At 37.2% G+C, this 21,570-nt stretch overlaps 1 protein-coding gene and 1 pseudogene across 1 annotated transcript in view; both read left to right on the top strand.

Annotated features, from left to right (window-relative positions):
* Positions 1 to 21,570, top strand: part of LOC124150101 (focadhesin-like) — a 586,265-nt gene that overhangs the window by 315,589 nt on the left and 249,106 nt on the right. The window lies entirely within an intron of this gene.
* Positions 14,229 to 14,340, top strand: LOC125372647 (annotated as a pseudogene).

Below are 21,570 nucleotides of genomic sequence, written 5' to 3'. Positions count from 1 at the left end.
TGTGAAAGGCTACGAACAAATTGATTGATCTATGGACAAGAGGTTGACAGATTATGCACCATGACACAATCTCACTCAGAATCTGGATAAGTTATTGAGAATTAACATGGTCAGCTAAGACATGACATTTGCATTAACAAGGGTGTATGAATCAAATATTTGCTGATATTGATGAGGAAAGCAGGATGATAGAAGTGTGTCTGAATAAGCAGGATCAGTTCATGTGGGTTTATTTGCTCATAAACAAGCCACAACCGCATATCAGTAGCATTCATATCATGCAGTGAGCGTTTAAACTGCTGGTAATTTTGTACAATATTCCAGCTGGGTGAGTTGGCGATTATTTTGTGTGTCTAGGAAGTGATTTCACCGATTACGTCCGAGTCCATCACTGGTTCTTTGGGTAATTATGTTTTTTCATGTCATTGACAGCACATCTGGGATATCATTGTCATGTTCATGGTCATGGCTAGACTTGAAGAAAAGCTGAAACATTGACAAAATACCCTTTCAGCTGACTTGGTACCATGGTCTTTATTAGTGAAGTCTGTCATCTAATGATGTAAGGGCAGTCCGAATTCCATAAGTATGCCCCTAGTGGGCAATGAGCAGTGTTTGAAAAGAAATACCGCTGTGAAGTTCTCAGAACAAAGTCAACTTTTTACATCTATTTTTGATTAAGTATCTAATAATAATTTAAGAGAAATATCCAACTCTGTGACAGTGTAATCTCAGTAATTGGGCACATTGTGGCTAAACAGTGTGCAGATTCATAGTTTAAAAGTTCTAGAAGCACGTGTACCTTCCCACCAATGACTGCATCTTTCTGATGACCGATGGGCTGAATCTTGTGTGTGACTTCTTGTGTGTGGAAACAAGTCTTGATTTGGAACAGGTATACATTCCTTATGTCACAACAATAAATTTTCTTAATCAAGTGTGCTTATGCCAGACATGTTTGTCATCTTTTCTTCAGAAACCTCAGAACCAATGCAGCTGAAATTTGCCAAGCTAAAAAGTTATTCCCATAAATGATAATACCTTATATTAATGTGAGGTTTTGATCCAACCATGGTCTGGTGGTAGAGCGTGCGCCTGGAGAGCGGAAGGTCTGGGGTTTGATCCCCGGCCGTGTCACACCAAATGGTGCTCGGCATTAAGGGGCTAAAATAAGGACTGGTTGGCTCAGAGTCAGTTTACTGTGTCTGAATGGAGTATTCATGTTAAACTGCAGCATGGTATCTCAGTGGGCTAGCACTATTAAATCAGCATCAGTCTAGACTATTACAAGCAGCCACACACACACACATGTGCATGCATGTCGCGATATAAGTGCAATAATTTTGGACACAACGTTAAACCCCATTTCACCTCACCTCACCTCACCTCACCTCATATGAAGGTACAATGTGTGATCAGAATTGTACTTGAAATGCTTTCATATCAATGATATCCTGTTGTAACACGTGTACAATCTGTTCATGAAGGAAGGTGAGCTGCAGAACATTGGTACGATCTCTTAACACGAGCAATGTTTAGGTGCAGGCATTAGATGAAACTGTCATCCTTGTTTATATACGTGATGCTCACATTTAACTTATACCTCTACAATCTCTAGTTTTCTTTTAGATCTGAAGATCAAGGTTAGAATTGGTCTTCAGCAACCCATGCATGTCATAAGAGGTTACTAACAGGATTGGGTGGTCAAGCTCACTGACTTGGTTGATGCATCAAGCATAGACTGATGCTCATGATGTCAATCACTAGATTGTCTGGTGCAGACTTGATTATTCACAGACCGCCATCATATAGCTGGAAAATTGCAGTGTGTGGCATTAAACAACAAACAAACCAAATTGATTTTTATGACTCTCAGTTATCTTCATTATCCTTAAGGACAGACATATGGGAGACTGTTGCACCTAAGCTTCAGATGCCCTGGGTACATACATCTCTTCATCTGGCTTCACCCTTGTCAAACAACCAGGAAACTATCCGTAAATGACTTGAAGCAGGAGCTAGCACTGCCAAACACTTCATCCTTTTGTTTTAATAAACTTGATTGACATGGCACAAGGACACTCAATCTTCTGATGATCCACCATTTTTCTCTTGTCACACATTTTTAGAGATATTAATCCTTTCTTAGTTGTGACTATGTCCAACTACTTCAGTGCCATGCATGGCTACAGGGGCAAGACAGCCAGCCCTTAAAGTAAGCAAGCTTATGTTACCAGGGTTTTTTAACATTTGAAATATGACAATATAATGACAAAAACATTGTCCATAATTTTCTATACACATGGACTCCATTTGGTTTCATGAAAAATGATTGCATTGGCCATCCAGAGCTCACATCAGCCTCAATACCAACTTGATGCTGTTTTAAATTTTTTTATCATTCCATTCTTTTCAGGGGCTGATAAACATGACAGGCACACCTTAATCTTCTGTAGAATGTTCACTGCAGTTCAAATGACATGACAAATGCAGATGACACTTTCCAGTCCACAAACCTCAGTGAACAGATTATGTTTCTTCTGAATTGTTTGTGACTTGAATTATAACCATCTTGCAACCTAGTTGCTTCTTTCGGTACAGCTGGAGTGAAATTCATTGCATGCAGGAATCTATGCACCCATCACAAGTACTTGATGCCCCAAAATACATTACATGAGAAAAATATTTAGAATTTTTGTAGTGTTTTCCAATAAGGACAGCAAGTCGCAACAGCAGCGGAACCACAATTTGTCGAATGACTCCAACAATCTTCTGTTATGACGTAAATTTCTTGTGTGATGTCATTCCGGCCTTACGCCAAAAATAAGATTTGAATGACGTAACACAGGACGTCCGGATGACAATATACTAATGTCTTGTGACGTGATATGACCCATATGAACGCCAATATGTTTGCCATGGTAGGTTATAAAAGTAAGTATTTATAACCATCATGGATGAAGAAAACACCTCAAACAATAACATATCAGATAGGTTGCCATCACATCTTGTTTGGTAAGTTTTTAGGGTAATATATTTCAAAACATTTTCGAAGGTTGATCAATTTAAAACAGCTTTGAAAAAAGTAACTCATTTGGTATCCTATATTACAATCATTGAATATTTAAAAAAAAAGTAACTTTCTTGGCAGTGTATATTACAATCATTGAATATTTAAAAAAGGTAACTTTCTTGGCAGTGTATATTACAATCATTGAATATTTAATAAAGGTAACTTTCTTGGCAGTGTATATTACAATCATTGAATATTTAAAAAAGGTAACTTTCTTGGCAGTGTATATTACAATCATTGAATATTTAAAAAAGGTAACTTTTTTGGCAGTGTATATTACAATCATTGAATATTTAAAAAAGGTAACTTTCTTGGCAGTGTATATTACAATCATTGAATATTTAAAAAAGGTAACTTTCTTGGCAGTGTATATTACAATCATTGAATATTTAAAAAAGGTACCTTTCTTGGCAGTGTATATTACAATCATTGAATATTTAATAAAGGTAACTTTCTTGGCAGTGTATATTACAATCATTGAATATTTAAAAAAGGTACCTTTCTTGGCAGTGTATATTACAATCATTGAATATTTAATAAAGGTAACTTTCTTGGCAGTGTATATTACAATCATTGAATATTTTAAAAAGGTATCTTTCTTGGCAGTGTATATTACAATCATTGAATATTTAAAAAAGGTAACTTTTTTGGCAGTGTATATTACAATCATTGAATATTTAAAAAAGGTAACTTTCTTGGCAGTGTATATTACAATCATTGAATATTTAAAAAAGGTAACTTTCTTGGCAGTGTATATTACAATCATTGAATATTTAATAAAGGTACCTTTCTTGGCAGTGTATATTACAATCATTGAATATTTAAAAAAGGTAACTTTCTTGGCAGTGTATATTACAATCATTGAATATTTAAAAAAGGTAACTTTCTTGGCAGTGTATATTACAATCATTGAATATTTAATAAAGGTAACTTTCTTGGCAGTGTATATTACAATCATTGAATATTTAAAAAAGGTAACTTTCTTGGCAGTGTATATTACAATCATTGAATATTTAAAAAAGGTAACTTTCTTGGCAGTGTGTATTTTAGTCTCTGAGTACAGGTTTGGGGGGTGGGGGTTTGGGGGTGGGGGTGTGTTGGGGGTGGGGTGTGTGTGTGTAGAATAGGTCCCCAGCAACCTTTGCTGGTCATAAGAGGCAACTTAATAGACCAGGTGGTCGGGCGCAGTCACTTGGTTGGAAGTGTGTTTTTGTACTCCGAGAGTGTGGATCTCGGTCCATATGATCCATCACTGGCCAATATACTCTGACGATGTCCTTCACGCAGACTTGCTCTTACTGGCAGGTTGACCACTGCTTGACCTTGTTTGTGTCTTATCTGGGTAGGCATTATTCATTCCTTCCTTGTTAGACATTTCACCTTGACCTGCTTCCTGCCGAGACACCGAAAAAGCATCAGACTAACCCTGACTATAACAATAGTGTTTAGCTAAAGGTAGGCTCTAATCCATCTCGCATATCAAACGAGTGGCAACAGCAGTTACAGCACTGTGATCACTTTGATGATACAAGGTCTTCTTTTTCTCTGATCATAATCATGTACAAAAAGTACATTTTCATCCTTAATACTTTATAGCATGTGTTTTCAGTCCTTCATGTCCAAGCTTTATTGCATGTGTTTTTCAGTCCTTGTCCATGCTTTGATATCAGTGCTGGAGAAGTACAAAGGACATCAATAAGGAACACTGAGATTCTTCTTGTCCTATGATTGGCAACTTGTTTGATGACAGACATTGATTTGTGTATTGAACAACAATTGTGAAGGCGTCTGTTAACACCTGTCTGGGGACTCTGTCCACTGTTATCATTAACGTCGTAAATAACATCCTAAATTGTTGTAATGATCAGAAGATGCTAAGCTTGATGAGAGTTTGGTGTTGTGCAGTGTATAATTTCCTGACTCTCATGTGGAAGTCCGTGGGAGGAAGGCAGTGACATTTGCTAAAGAATGGATCAGTCTGTTTAAATGTCTGCTTGCAAGGTATCATGTAGAAATTAATGCTAGAGATTGAAGACTTTGTGAGATGTTGAGATTTCCTTGATGTATGATATAATAGAAACACCTTTAAAGGATGATGGCTTCATCAAGTCCTTGGTATTGAGATAGGGTTGTGTGTATCTGTGAAATATCTGCAGGGTCGTCTATCATAATTAGTTGCTTTCAGAGAAGGCGGGGATTTATGACATCCTCAGTTTGGTGCTGGAAAAAGGTCTTGTGCTTCTTCAGCAGCTTTAGACTGAGGTCATAACTAAACTGTGATCAATGATGAGAGAGTAAATCAAACCTTTTTTCAATTATCTGATGGTGTTCACCTCCTAGGGATTCCAGAGCAGGGTTGCTGCGGGTCCAGCAGGCCTTGCTTTTGGTTGGAGGCAACTCTAAGTAGTATCAACAGGTGTGTGACCTGGCAAGGCATCATACTATCAGCTAATTTTGTATATGGACCATTCTTCGATATATACAGGCCATTGTGACATAAATGAAATATTGGTGGTTTTAGGTTAAACAATGTTCTCAAATTCCCTTTAGAACTGGGATTACCATGATTGAGAGAGTGAGTTGTATCCAGTGCTGTGATTGAGAGAGTGAGTTGTATCCAGTGCTGTGATTGAGAGAGTGAGTTGTATCCAGTGCTGTGATCGAGAGAGTGAGTTGTATCCAGTGCTGTGATTGAGAGTGAGTTGTGTCCAGTGCTGTGATTGAGAGAGTGAGTTGTATCCAGTGCTGCGATTGAGAGAGTGAGTTGTATCCAGTGCTGTGATTGAGAGAGTGAGTTGTATCCAGTGCAATGATTGAGAGAGTGAGTTGTATCCAGTGCTGTGATTGAGAGAGTGAGTTGTGTCCAGTGCTGTGATTGAGAGAGTGAGTTGTATCCAGTGCAATGATTGAGAGATGTCTGTTCTCAATTACTTTTGCAAGTAAAGACTGTTTTAATATGCATTTGATGCCAGCCCCAGTCAGTATTTCATGGACAATGTATGTGTATGCGAATAAAGATGAATGATCATTGCTTTTCATTGTGTCTGCAGTCAGCTTTTAGTGCTCTGTGTAATCTGGTCTTTACTGTAAACCATACTTTCTTACTGTCCCAACCAAGTCCGAATGGAACAGAGTCCACTCTGTTTACAATCCTCCAAGATTGTTCATCTTTTGTTTATGTTTTCATATATCTGTATATTATACCTCAAATACAGAAAAGATAAATTTGTCAGTGAATGTATTGCAATTTTAGTTTGAACATGTCTTTCACCAGATTTTCTGTTAGAATCATGGTTTTGGAGTTTCCCAGGTTTCCGTTGACAAAGGTCGTCAAGTGAAAGGCAAATCATTCAGACAAGAGGTCCTTGAGTCAAATTGATCACTATTCTCATGTGGCCATATACACACAAAAGGGGGTTTCGGCAGTGCAAGTGGACACTGTTGAGATATTTTATAAGAGATATAATGTGACCACAGCATCATGAACATAAAGCTACAGAAAAATCTTAACTCTTAAACTGAAAGTTTTATCAGGAATGCTCCATGGTCATTGCAAGATAACCTTTTACGTAATTGAAGAATTCATTCAATGAAACCGAATCATTCAAAGAATCTACCGGTGGCTTGTATATCTGTGTTAGAGTTTGACATGTTGGTGGGATTCAGGTTTACCATATCAGAGATGTAACAAGTGCGTCAGTTGCAACTATTACCCAAATTAGTTTCCTGAAAGATATCAAAGTGTTCATTTCTCTTAGTCATTGACTTTGTGAATACATATTTACATCGGTTATGTGTACATCTATTCAGCTATTTTGAAGTTACATGTAAAGCACCTGAATTTTGACAGGCTGTTCATAACACCAATGATCAATAGCTCACTCACAGCCATAACTGAATTTGGAGAAGTGGTTCCCACTTCTCTTTTTAATTCGGTAAGGTGAACTTGTAAAATATTTCTCATTTGGATATAGTTTCAAATAATTTCTTCACCACAAAATTGCCCACTCAGCTCCAAACTTTCAGCTCCGTTTCTTCAAAGATGAACATGTTTTAAGTAAATTCTTCCAAGCTGCCAGAGCTGCAATCAGTCAGCTTGGCACTTGGAGACATACTGGCTTGTACCACATAGTCCTACAATGATTGACTGCACCTCCCGGTTCTATTTCAGCACCAAAGTGCAGTGTCCCCTCATTTGGTAGTCAGTGAATCATTTTAATCCTTTAACACAGAAGAGTTACAGTCTGGAAAATCACTTTGAGAACTTCGTTTTAATCATCTAAGTTCATGTGATCTTACCATGTAAGTGTTATTTCATGATCCTTTCAGCTCGGAAGCTGGTCTTGAACTTTATATGTTCACCTCTGATGTGTCAGTTATAATGTGTCAATTTATGGTCACAATATTATAGGCACAATATAGGCATTACTTAGAAATTGATGGTTGACAAAGTAGACACAATTTATGGATACCAACTTCTTTAATTACTGTAAAGGCAACGTCTCTTTATAGATCCATATACCGTTGTCAAGCAAGGTTCAACCAGCCTTGCTTGTCAAAGAAAAAGGATCTATACTGAAACATCGCCTCTACAGTAATTAAAGAATTTGTTATCCATAAATTGTGTCTACCAAGTCTATTTTAGTGTCTTGTGTGGTTTATTGAACAGAATTGTAGTTATAACAATGTGTCAACATTGTGTGGGAGGAAGTTGATGTGATGCAAGTCCTAGACATTTGGAAATATGGTGCGGACTGACCTTGAAACAAGATCAGAGTGAAGCTGGGATTCAAGCCATGGTCCATGGCTTCTGGTCTTGCAGGACTTAGTGCCAGTTTAGAAGACATGGCCACCTGTACCCCACTTGTGTCACAGGACAGTCAGCAGTGTATAATCAGGGTCAGATGCACTACAGCTGTTGTAGTGAGTGAGTGAGTAAGTGAGTGAGTATGATTTTAAACCGCTTTTAGCAATATTCCAGCAATATCACGGCGGGGGACACCAGAAATGGGCTTCACACATTGTACCCATGTCGGGAATCGAACCGGGGTCTTCGGCGTGACGAGCGAACACTTTTAACCACTAGGCTACCCGACCGCCCCTACAGCTGTTGTAAGGCAGTGTTGAAGTATGGAAGTTAGTACACCAGCCTCCTTGTGCAAGTAGACCCAGGCTAGAATCAGCAAACTTGTGCTTGATAGGGAGACCATGTATAAATGCTATGGTAGTTACAGACTACATTTGGTCTTATCAGATGCTCAGTTAGTTTGGATACAAACGCAGCCATTGTGGCCAGCCAGTAACCATTTTAGTCATCCCCTGCTGTTTTTTTGTTGATTAACTTAAAAGCATCCATGTTTGTTCATGTCAATACATTTCCCAAATGACTATTACTTAAAGCATCCATGTTTGTTCATGTCAATACATTTCCCAAATGACTATTACTTCTGAGACTTTCTTGCCTCAAAAGGGGCAGTGGGGTAGCCTAGTGGTTAAAGGGTTCGATTCCCCACATGGGTACAATGCGTGAAGCCCATTTGTGGTGTCCCCCGCCGTGATATTGCTAGAATATTGCTAAGAGCAGCTTAAAACTCTTCTCACTCACTCTTGCCTTTAAACTTAAGGAACGTGAAGGATATGAACATGGAGCCATATATTGTTGAGCAATTAGTTGACAGTCATTGAGCTCATTCTTATTTCCATATCATCAAGTTCTGATAAGCTTTAAGTAATGCCAGATTTCTTTTCAAAAGAATTGTGAACCTGTAATAAAACATTATTTAAAGAGAATCTTTTTGTTCTACTCTCTTTATCATGTTGAAACAAAAAAACATCATCAATAACGGTTGAATGTCAGTGGGTGGAAAAACTTGGGCTCCATGGTAGTTAAAAATTACCTTCGCTTTAGCTGTTGTGGGAAAAAATACCTTAATTCAGAATTGCTAAACACGCATGCAGGTTCATTTAAACATAGTTGTGTCGCTGCCACAGATATCGCAGCATTAAACACTCGGCAATTTGAAAACTGGAACCAATCTGCAGATCAATCTCCAGTAGCAGAGTGAGCGCATGGAGAAAAGGCCCGAAGTGTGGTGACTCCCAACCCCAGTACTTCCACTGAGTGTGTGATGTAATGCCACCATGCACTGTACATACTGAGCCTAAACCAAAGAAATGAAGTTTACAATCTTAAATATCTTCAGCTGTGATATGGATATCGGGTACAGTTCATTCTTGTAAACCTATCGATAGTTTTATTTCATCTGTTATCGGAATGTTGATGGGGTTTCATAATGTTTTATTTCTTGTCCTGAATGAAAGTCAATTTCATTTGACTGTTCAGCCGCTAAAGCTTTTAATGGCAAATTAAAATTTCAAATTAGGTTATAAAATACATGAGATATTATGAAATAAAATCAGAAAAGTGTAATCTGAAGCCATGTTTCAGAGAATGTGTTGCGGTATATTAGGATAAATGCATATTCATTTTTATGTTTGGGAGGATAACTTTACATAATTTACAAGCTGAAAGGTCAAACAACTATGTTATTTTTGTTGTCAAATAAATGCAGATATCAATGCTTGACACAGAATATGTTACAAGATGCTGTAATAATAATATGAAGAATAAAAATAATAATAAGTAATGTTTGATCAGTTATGGCTGGTAAAGAAGTAGATTTTAGCTCACCTCAAACAAAGGCATGTTTCATCCATTTGAGTGCGTGAGTGAGTGAATATGGTTTTACGCCGCTTTTAGCAATATTCCAGCAATATCACGGCGGGGGACACCAGAAATGGGCTTCACACATTGTACCCATGTGGGGAATCGAACCCGGATCTTCGGCGTGACGAGCGAACGCTTTAACCACTAGGCTACCAGACCGCCCCTTCATCCATTTGAAAACTATATGACCTTGTTTTAATCTTAACTTGAAATACTTGAATCCAAGAGGTTTCAACTTGTCCAGAACGTTCAGGTGAGCTGCAGATGTTGTGGTTCTTTTTCCATACTGTCTTGTGTCTCTCTTGCTTTTGGTGATAAGTGAATATTAGGTTTGACACATTCATTTATCATATGGAACTTTTGAAGCAACAGCACTTTTTGGAGTAAGAATGAATGAACATCTTCTGGTTTTGACTTAAGAAAGGTTAACAAGAGCTGATTTAGCCTCCCAAATTATTTTGTTCTATCAACTATTCCTGTTGTCTTATAGCACCACCAATTCATTTTCTTACAGCACAATTGACTTTGTTGGAGCAATGCAAAAGGTCAGTCAGTACCAGTTTGTCCACCATCAGATAATACAAACAATTTGTGAAATGACACTTATTATTTTAGGACCGAATCTGCCAGATTGTCGAGAATACAACTGGGGTGCATGAGTGCACTGGCGACTTGTTTCAGCATTCAAAGACCTTTATTCCACTCCTAAATCAGCCATCTCAGTTATTGCAAGAGGTTGATGGGTTCATTTCCAGACCATCATGGACTATTTGGAGTGTCCATGCTTTTAGTGATACATGAAGGTTGGCAATGGAGGGGTAATCTTTTATCGGTGATGCATGTCTCCTGGCTGTGTACACTATGGGTGGGGAAGATGCTGCTCATCAAGGAGAAGTCTAGCAGATCATTGTGAAGCCAATCACAGCTCAGCTGGTACTTAAAGGGGGTCTACATTCCATAGTCTGGTGCCAATGTTCAGTGACAGTCTAGACACTGTAATGAGTGCCTTGAGAATTGAGATTTTGTCTTTATGTAATTAGTGTAATCGGTACTACTGGATTGATCTGGATAACATGATTTGAGTTGGCAGACCGGCAGATGGTTGTTACTTGACCTGATCTACACTTGCTAGGACTGCAAATTTCCCCAAATATCTTGAAATCTTTAAGAATTTTCTTCAGGGTTCAGGAATGTAATTGAGGTCTAGTATACTAGTCTAGTATACTTGTACTAGATATGATATATATGTAAAATGATATAAAGTTTTATATATATAGTTTTGTAACATGTACAATCTGATGACTACATATGATGTTTGTTTGTTTGTTTGTTTGTTTGTTGTTCAACGCTGCACTCAGCAATATTCCAGCTATATGACAGCGGTCTGTAAATAATCGAGTCTGGACCAGACAATCCAGTGATTGACATCATGAGCATCGATCCACGCAATTGGGATACGATGACATGCATCAACGAACTCAGCCAGCCTGACCACCATATCCCGACTAAACATGAAGGCAGGTGAGCTTCAGTGCAATGGCATTATTTCTTAACATGAGCAATGTGTTGGAGCAGGCGGTTGATGAAATGTTCATTGCAGTTTTCAAACGGTGTACTTGCTACTTGAGTTATACCTCTACCTTCTCTAGTTGCTGGTCATTTATACTTAAAGTAAGTCTTTTAAGTTGTCTTTCATTATCCTCAAGGACAGATATAAGATACAACTATAAAGGTAGGTTAGCTACAGTGCATTGCACTCAATATGGAAATCACTCAGTGTGTGATCACACTTATACATGATATGCTTTCATGTTAATTATATGTGTACAAGTAATTAATTAATTTTGTTTTGTCAATTTTGTTTCGTCAGACCATGAATAATTCTGTGTGAAGACAAATACTCCAATATCAATTATGTGTTCCATAACATAGAAAAGCAGCATGCCAGCTGAATTTCTTTTTTGCAGTGCTATTACTGCATTCCTCTTGGAAGAGATGTGAGGCTAAGTTGTTGCATCAATCATCATGACCACTGACAGTTCACAGATAAGTTCACTTCACCCCCTGCAGGGCGCATGACTGAGAAATGACAGGAAGGGTCCAACTCAGAATTTACTCATGCCACGAGGCACTGATGCATGTAATTGGGAATACAATGGAACTTTGATAAGTAATGTACTTGTAGTGTATCCATATTTACTGCCTGCAATGCCTCATAGGTCCAAACATTTCATATTGTGGTGGGGGGCAGGGATGTTTGTGTGACCAATAGTTTTTCAGTCATCAATACAAGACATGCCATTTTTTTCTCTCTAAGGAATTCCCGACATGGGTACAATGTGTGAAGCCCATTTTCTGGTGTCCCCCGCCGTGATATTGCTGGAATATTGCTAAAAGCGGCGTAATATTATACTCACTCACTCACTCACTCACTCACTCACTCACTCACTCACTCACTCACTCACTCACTCACTCACTCACTCACTCACTCACTCACTCACTCACTCACTCACTCACTCACTCACTCACTCACTCACAGGAGGTGACAAACAACTTTATTCCCCCCCTCCCAAGGTATTGCCTCTTGTTAAGTCCAGCATTTCCAGAGAAGTTTTCTTTTGTGAAAATTTAGGTTAAATTATGTTTGTAATTAGACTTGCTGGGAAGACAAAAAGTTCCCAAATTTAATCGGATTAGAGTTAGCGATTTATGGAACAAATATGTAGAAAAGACCTACTTAACATGCATTTGAAAGAAGCGTTTACCCCAAACCTCTAAGGGACTGACAATTTGAAATTCTGGGAGGGTTGTGGGAGCCTGGGATTTTATTGCAAAAAAATTAATTGTCCCTGGAAAAGTTTGAATAAAATAACTATACCTCAGATTGTTGAATAACAAAAAATTGCCTGCCACAGAAATGACGTTGTTGCAAGGTGTTTTTCTTAAAAAAATATTCAGGCTCATTGTTCGAAATAATAACATAGCTGGTTTAGTATCTGTAGCTGAAAAAATATCTAATCCCGATACAAAATCCCAGAATATCAAAATGTCTGTCCCTAACTCCCTCGTTCACAGTGTACTATGTTCATTATCCAAGATAATGACTTTGATCAGACACATTTTTGACAACTTTACAAACTTCAAATGCTTTTTACTCATGATCAACTCGTTACAACTCCCTCCTGAAAAGAATCAGAAGAGTGCATGTAGTAGCCTCAAGGTTAGAGCATTTGCCAGTTCTCCAATGTTTCTGTCATCTACTCAATGTGTGTGAGCCTGTTCTTGATGTCCCCAAACATGATATTGCAGGAATGTTGCTGAAAGGAATATAAAAACATACACTCTATAAATGAAACATTTCTGAATTTCTAATGATACCATTCCCAGCATTTGAGAGGCCTGAAGACGTTAGGAAAGCACTTCCTTCTTCTAACTTGATGTACACTGGTTCCGAGGAAAAAGAGGCAACAAATTACTCAAGTGTATTACCCACTGATTTAACAGCAGTATGACATCATCTCCGAGGGCCACGTAGGAACTATTAGATCAACTTAACATTCATGATGTGTGCATCTGTTTCCCTGTTGGTGTTGTGTGATGAAGTAAGGGAGGAGTTGCTTCTCTTCCTGAAGGAGTTGTCCAGTATGAATGGTTCGCTGTGCTCATGCACGACCAGGATGCAACTGCTCTCTCTTAGCATGTAAACATGTCTTGTTTCACCTTCAGTTGGTACTAGGGTCTATTTGTGTTGGTGGAGCGTTCTAGTAATGGACTTTCATGGAGACAAATGTGGACTGTTTTTAAACTCGGGATGAGTAGCGTGTGTTTTATAGCACTCTGTCAGTGCCAGTGTGCCTACTTTGTTAGGTGGTGCACTTAAGTGAGAGAGCGTGTGTAGTTTTATGCCATTTTTTAACATTGACATCACGTCTGGGGACACCATTAAAAGGTGCAAGATTGCATTAGAATCTTTTAAACTTTGTAAAGCATGGCCATCGTAGTTGGGCAGTGTATATGTAAGCAATACAATTCTTCTGCCAAGATCTTCTGGGAAAGGAAATAGTTTTGGTAGGTATACATATTTAATGTTGAATTCAGCTAACCAGCTGTATTGTCAGATGTTTGCACAAGCACAAACCTACTTATAAAAACACTGGCCCAAAGAATCTGGTTTTCAACCACTGGTGTACAAGCTGTCATGAAATAGCTGGTGGACTGCTGACGATGTTAAACACTAATGAATCTTTAAAAAATCACTTGTGTCCATGCAGTACATATACAGCAAACTATGTTTATGACAAACACTCTTATTACGAACAGACGGATATAACCAACTGTGTTTTTGTACTGTCCATATGCTGTATATATATGATGTAAATGTGCTTATAATGAACTACGGTTATAACGAACTACAATTTGTGGCCCCTTTGAGTCCGTTCCCACGGTAGTTTACTGTACTAAAATTGGAACGATACAGAGAAGAGTCGCATGGCCCCTGTGCAAGGATGACGCGCAGATTCATGAAGTGTTCCACATTTTTCATTTCTGTATATTGTCAATGACATTGTCAACTGTCATGATTCTTGGTTGGAAGTGTTCCCCAGCAGCCTCTCCGTATCATACCATGAGCAGGTACAACTTTGCAGAATTGGACTGATCCTAACATCATTAATGCAGATATGGTATTCAAAACATTGAAAGTTGCGTGTAAATAAGGTGAATTGCAGTCTAAAAGACTGAAACCAAAATATGGCCGAGGCAGGTACTTTATGTATTGAGCAACAAACCTGCCCTCCATTCACAGTCGTAGTTGGCCTACAGTAAACTCAACACACCAACTTTCCACATCTTTATACATTAGTGTATACTTAATCACAGATGCTTGACCCAACTTAAATTTGAGAAACAAACAGTACTAGTGTAAAAGAGATGAAAGAAAAGAAGGGAAATGTGTATAAATGTGTATATGGAGTGGACATATCCCTTGAAAACATTGTGTAGTATACAGTCAACATAATATCCCTTGAAACATTGTGTAGTATACAGTCAACATAATATCCCTTGAAAACATTGTGTAGTATACAGTCAACATAATATCCCTTGAAAACATTGTGTAGTATACAGTCGACATTATATCCCTTGAAAACATTGTGTAGTATACGGTCGACATAATATCCCTTGAAAACATGGTGTAGTATACGGTTGACATAATATCCCTTAAAAACATTGTGAAGTATAAAGTCGACATAATATCCCTTGAAAACATTGTGTAGTATACAGTCAACATAATATCCCTTGAAAACATTGTGTAGTATACAGTCAACATAATATCCCTTGAAAAAATGGTGCAGTGTACAGTCGACATTATATCCCTTGAAAACATGGTGTAGTATACGGTCGACATAATATCCCTTGAAAACATGGTGTAGTATACGGTCGACATAATATCCCTTGAAAACATTTTGTTTTTTAGAGTGGATGTTTTATCCCTTGAAAATTGTAGACTTGAATCGGTATTCTTAATCTGTTATCCATGTTACTGCATTTCACCAGAGAATTGAACAAATAACGTGAAATCTTATTATCGGTGAAAGCATTTGGCTGTTGGATCATGGTTGCATAAGGGCACTAGTTGCATACTGTGTATTTACATAATGGTGCTGGTTGTCAGGAACTGTTCCTAACGAGAAAAACATAGGATGAAATATGTAAATTTGATGTGATTATGTCTGCAAATTTCTCTAAAGTTTTTAATTTCAGTCCCAAAAAAGAAACAATTGTTTGTTTTTATTTTATGGCCAAGCCTGATGTGTGATGTAGGGTATATGGGCTTGTCTGTTGATTCAGGCTTCATGAAAGATGAAGCGATGTATAATAAACTACTTTCGTCAATTTTTGCTATCGACAGATCACGTTTGCAAAAAGGCATTGATCGTTGTAAGACTTCACCCGATAGTCTTCATACCCTTTTGATCATTTGTTGGAAAAAAATCCTGGATAAATCAATATACAAATTCTTGATTGGAAAATGGCAAGTGTTTTGTACCATACATGACAAAATTCTTGATCTTTACAACTGATTGGTTGAGAGCTGGGAAAATAACACTGACACTTCCAAAGTATTTTCCTCTTTTAAAGCCTGCTTGGTGTGAAAATCGATCTTGTTTTAGAAGTTTGAATTTCATTAACTTGTCTCGCTTGAAGTATCAATTAAATAGAAAAAGAGTTTATTCAAGACAAATGTCTTTCTACTGAAAAAAGGATCTTTGGCTTTGCCTAATCTCGCTTACAGTGGAGAATCCCAGAGAAATGCGGCAGATTGCATTTAATTCTTTATTGATGGACTTGAGTATGGGTTCTGCCTAGGATTCAGCTCTGTTGTTTAGCAGAAACAGTCTTTAAGGCACTTTGAGAGCTATCTTTCATGTTGATATATGTTCTTGCTTTTTGTTAAGTCCTTTGCCAGTTAATTTGATTTTGGCCTGAATGTTACCTGGCGAGTTCATTTGGTTTGATTGTCAGACTGGTTTCTTCTGCATAGCTCACCTGACAACTTGATGATCAGACATGTTATGTATCTACAGATGATATAAAGCTTTTATTGTCAGAAATGTAGGTGAAATGTAAAGACCTTAAAATCAGACTTGCCACTTCTGTAGGGGAAATATAGACTTTATTATCAGACTTGCCACTTCTGTAGGGGAAATATAGACTTTATTATCAGACTTGCCACTTCTGTAGGGGAAATGTAAAGACCTTAAAATCAGACTTGCCACTTCTGTAGGGGAAATATAGACTTTATTATCAGACTTGCCACTTCTGTAGGTGAAATATAGACTTTATTATCAGATTTGTTACTTGTGTAGGTGAAATATAGACTTTATTTTCAGACTTGCCACTTCTGTAGGGGAAATATAGACTTTATTATGAGACTTGCCACTTCTGTAGGGGAAATATAGACTTTATTATCAGACTTGCCACTTCTGTAGGGGAAATATAGACTTTATTATCAGACTTGCCACTTCTGTAGGGGAAATATAGACTTTATTATCAGACTTGCCACTTCTGTAGGGGAAATATAGACTTTATTATCAGATTTGTTACTTGTGTAGGTGAAATATAGACTTTATTATCAGACTTGCCACTTCTGTAGGGGAAATATAGACTTTATTATGAGACTTGCCACTTCTGTAGGGGAAATATAGACTTTATTATCAGACTTGCCACTTCTGTAGGGGAAATATAGACTTTATTATGAGACTTGCCACTTCTGTAGGGGAAATATAGACTTTATTATCAGACTTGCCACTTCTGTAGGGGAAATATAGACTTTATTATGAGACTTGCCACTTCTGTAGGGGAAATATAGACTTTATTATCAGACTTGCCACTTCTGTAGGGGAAATATAGACTTTATTATCAGACTTGCCACTTCTGTAGGGGAAATATAGACTTTATTATCAGACTTGCCACTTCTGTAGGGGAAATATAGACTTTATTATGAGACTTGCCACTTCTGTAGGGGAAATATAGACTTTATTATGAGACTTGCCACTTCTGTAGGGGAAATATAGACTTTATTATCAGACTTGCCACTTCTGTAGGGGAAATATAGACTTTATTATCAGACTTGTTACTTCTGTAGGGGAAATATAGACTTTATTATCAGACTTGTTACTTCTGTAGGGGAAATATAGATTTTATTATCAGATTTGTTACTTGTGTAGGTGAAATATAGACTTTATTATCAGACTTATTACTTCTGTAGGGGAAATATAGACTTTATTATGAGACTTGCCACTTCTGTAGGGGAAATATAGACTTTATTATCAGACTTGCCACTTCTGTAGGGGAAATATAGACTTTATTATCAGACTTGCCACTTCTGTAGGGGAAATATAGACTTTATTATCAGACTTGCCACTTCTGTAGGGGAAATATAGACTTTATTATCAGATTTGTTACTTGTGTAGGTGAAATATAGACTTTATTATCAGATTTGTTACTTGTGTAGGTGAAATATAGACTTTATTATCAGACTTATTACTTCTGTAGGGGAAATATAGACTTTATTATCAGACTTGCCACTTCTGTAGGGGAAATATAGACTTTATTATGAGACTTGCCACTTCTGTAGGGGAAATATAGACTTTATTATCAGACTTGCCACTTCTGTAGGGGAAATATAGACTTTATTATCAGATTTGTTACTTGTGTAGGTGAAATATAGACTTTATTATGAGACTTGCCACTTCTGTAGGGGAAATATAGACTTTATTATCAGACTTGCCACTTCTGTAGGGGAAATATAGACTTTATTATCAGACTTGCCACTTCTGTAGGGGAAATATAGACTTTATTATCAGACTTGCCACTTCTGTAGGGGAAATATAGACTTCATTATCAGACTTGCCACTTCTGTAGGGGAAATATAGACTTTATTATCAGACTTGCCACTTCTGTAGGGGAAATATAGACTTTATTATGAGACTTGCCACTTCTGTAGGGGAAATATAGACTTCATTATCAGACTTGCCACTTCTGTAGGGGAAATATAGACTTTATTATGAGACTTGCCACTTCTGTAGGGGAAATATAGACTTTATTATGAGACTTGCCACTTCTGTAGGGGAAATATAGACTTTATTATCAGACTTGCCTCTTCTGTAGGGGAAATATAGACTTTATTATCAGACTTGCCACTTCTGTAGGGGAAATATAGACTTTATCATCAGACTTGCCACTTCTGTAGGGGAAATATAGACTTTATTATGAGACTTGCCACTTCTGTAGGGGAAATATAGACTTTATTATCAGACTTGCCACTTCTGTTGGGGAAATATAGACTTTATTATCAGACTTGCCACTTCTGTAGGGGAAATATAGACTTTATTATCAGACTTGCCACTTCTGTAGGGGAAATATAAACTTTATTATCAGATTTGTTACTTGTGTAGGGGAAATATAGACTTTATTATCAGACTTATTACTTCTGTATGGGAAATATAGACTTTATTATCAGACTTGCCACTTCTGTAGGGGAAATATAGACTTTATTATCAGACTTGCCACTTCTGTAGGGGAAATATAGACTTTATTATCAGATTTGTTACTTGTGTAGGTGAAATATAGACTTTATTATCAGACTTATTACTTCTGTAGGGGAAATATAGACTTTATTATCAGACTTGCCACTTCTGTAGGGGAAATATAGACTTTATTATCAGACTTGCCACTTCTGTAGGTGAAATATAGACTTTATTATCAGATTTGTTACTTGTGTAGGGGAAATATAGACTTTATTATCAGACTTATTACTTCTGTATGGGAAATATAGACTTTATTATCAGACTTGCCACTTCTGTAGGGGAAATATAGACTTTATTATCAGACTTGCCACTTCTGTAGGGGAAATATAGACTTTATTATGAGACTTGCCACTTCTGTAGGGGAAATATAGACTTCATTATCAGACTTGCCACTTCTGTAGGGGAAATATAGACTTTATTATGAGACTTGCCACTTCTGTAGGGGAAATATAGACTTTATTATGAGACTTGCCACTTCTGTAGGGGAAATATAGACTTTATTATCAGACTTGCCTCTTCTGTAGGGGAAATATAGACTTTATTATGAGACTTGCCACTTCTGTAGGGGAAATATAGACTTTATTATCAGACTTGCCTCTTCTGTAGGGGAAATATAGACTTTATTATCAGACTTGCCACTTCTGTAGGGGAAATATAGACTTCATTATCAGACTTGCCACTTCTGTAGGGGAAATATAGACTTTATTATCAGACTTGCCACTTCTGTAGGGGAAATATAGACTTTATTATGAGACTTGCCACTTCTGTAGGGGAAATATAGACTTCATTATCAGACTTGCCACTTCTGTAGGGGAAATATAGACTTTATTATGAGACTTGCCACTTCTGTAGGGGAAATATAGACTTTATTATGAGACTTGCCACTTCTGTAGGGGAAATATAGACTTCATTATCAGACTTGCCACTTCTGTAGGGGAAATATAGACTTTATTATCAGACTTGCCACTTCTGTAGGGGAAATATAGACTTTATTATGAGACTTGCCACTTCTGTAGGGGAAATATAGACTTCATTATCAGACTTGCCACTTCTGTAGGGGAAATATAGACTTTATTATGAGACTTGCCACTTCTGTAGGGGAAATATAGACTTTATTATGAGACTTGCCACTTCTGTAGGGGAAATATAGACTTTATTATCAGACTTGCCTCTTCTGTAGGGGAAATATAGACTTTATTATCAGACTTGCCACTTCTGTAGGGGAAATATAGACTTTATCATCAGACTTGCCACTTCTGTAGGGGAAATATAGACTTTATTATGAGACTTGCCACTTCTGTAGGGGAAATATAGACTTTATTATCAGACTTGCCACTTCTGTTGGGGAAATATAGACTTTATTATCAGACTTGCCACTTCTGTAGGGGAAATATAGACTTTATTATCAGACTTGCCACTTCTGTAGGGGAAATATAAACTTTATTATCAGATTTGTTACTTGTGTAGGGGAAATATAGACTTTATTATCAGACTTATTACTTCTGTATGGGAAATATAGACTTTATTATCAGACTTGCCACTTCTGTAGGGGAAATATAGACTTTATTATCAGACTTGCCACTTCTGTAGGGGAAATATAGACTTTATTATCAGATTTGTTACTTGTGTAGGTGAAATATAGACTTTATTATCAGACTTATTACTTCTGTAGGGGAAATATAGACTTTATTATCAGACTTGCCACTTCTGTAGGGGAAATATAGACTTTATTATCAGACTTGCCACTTCTGTAGGTGAAATATAGACTTTATTATCAGATTTGTTACTTGTGTAGGTGAAATATAGACTTTATTTTCAGACTTGCCACTTCTGTAGGGGAAATATAGACTTTATTATGAGACTTGCCACTTCTGTAGGGGAAATATAGACTTTATTATCAGACTTGCCACTTCTGTAGGGGAAATATAGACTTTATTATCAGACTTGCCACTTCTGTAGGGGAAATATAGACTTTATTATCAGACTTGCCACTTCTGTAGGGGAAATATAGACTTTATTATCAGATTTGTTACTTGTGTAGGTGAAATATAGACTTTATTATCAGACTTGCCACTTCTGTAGGGGAAATATAGACTTTATTATGAGACTTGCCACTTCTGTAGGGGAAATATAGACTTTATTATCAGACTTGCCACTTCTGTAGGGGAAATATAGACTTTATTATCAGACTTGCCACTTCTGTAGGGGAAATATAGACTTTATCATCAGACTTGCCACTTCTGTAGGGGAAATATAGACTTTATTATCAGACTTGCCACTTCTGTAGGGGAAATATAGACTTTATTATCAGACTTGCCACTTCTGTTGGGGAAATATAGACTTTATTATCAGACTTGCCACTTCTGTAGGGGAAATATAGACTTTATTATCAGACTTGCCACTTCTGTAGGTGAAATATAGACTTTATTATCAGATTTGTTACTTGTGTAGGGGAAATATAGACTTTATTATCAGACTTATTACTTCTGTATGGGAAATATAGACTTTATTATCAGACTTGCCACTTCTGTAGGGGAAATATAGACTTTATTATCAGACTTGCCACTTCTGTAGGGGAAATATAGACTTTATTATCAGATTTGTTACTTGTGTAGGTGAAATATAGACTTTATTATCAGACTTATTACTTCTGTAGGGGAAATATAGACTTTATTATCAGA

This window comes from Haliotis rufescens, unplaced genomic scaffold, assembly GCF_023055435.1.
Source record: "Haliotis rufescens isolate VD_foot unplaced genomic scaffold, xgHalRufe1.0.p SCAF_1, whole genome shotgun sequence".
Taxonomy (NCBI): Eukaryota; Metazoa; Mollusca; class Gastropoda; order Lepetellida; family Haliotidae; genus Haliotis; species Haliotis rufescens.
Note: the sequence above shows the minus strand (reverse complement) of the source record. Positions and strands in the feature narration are given on the sequence as shown.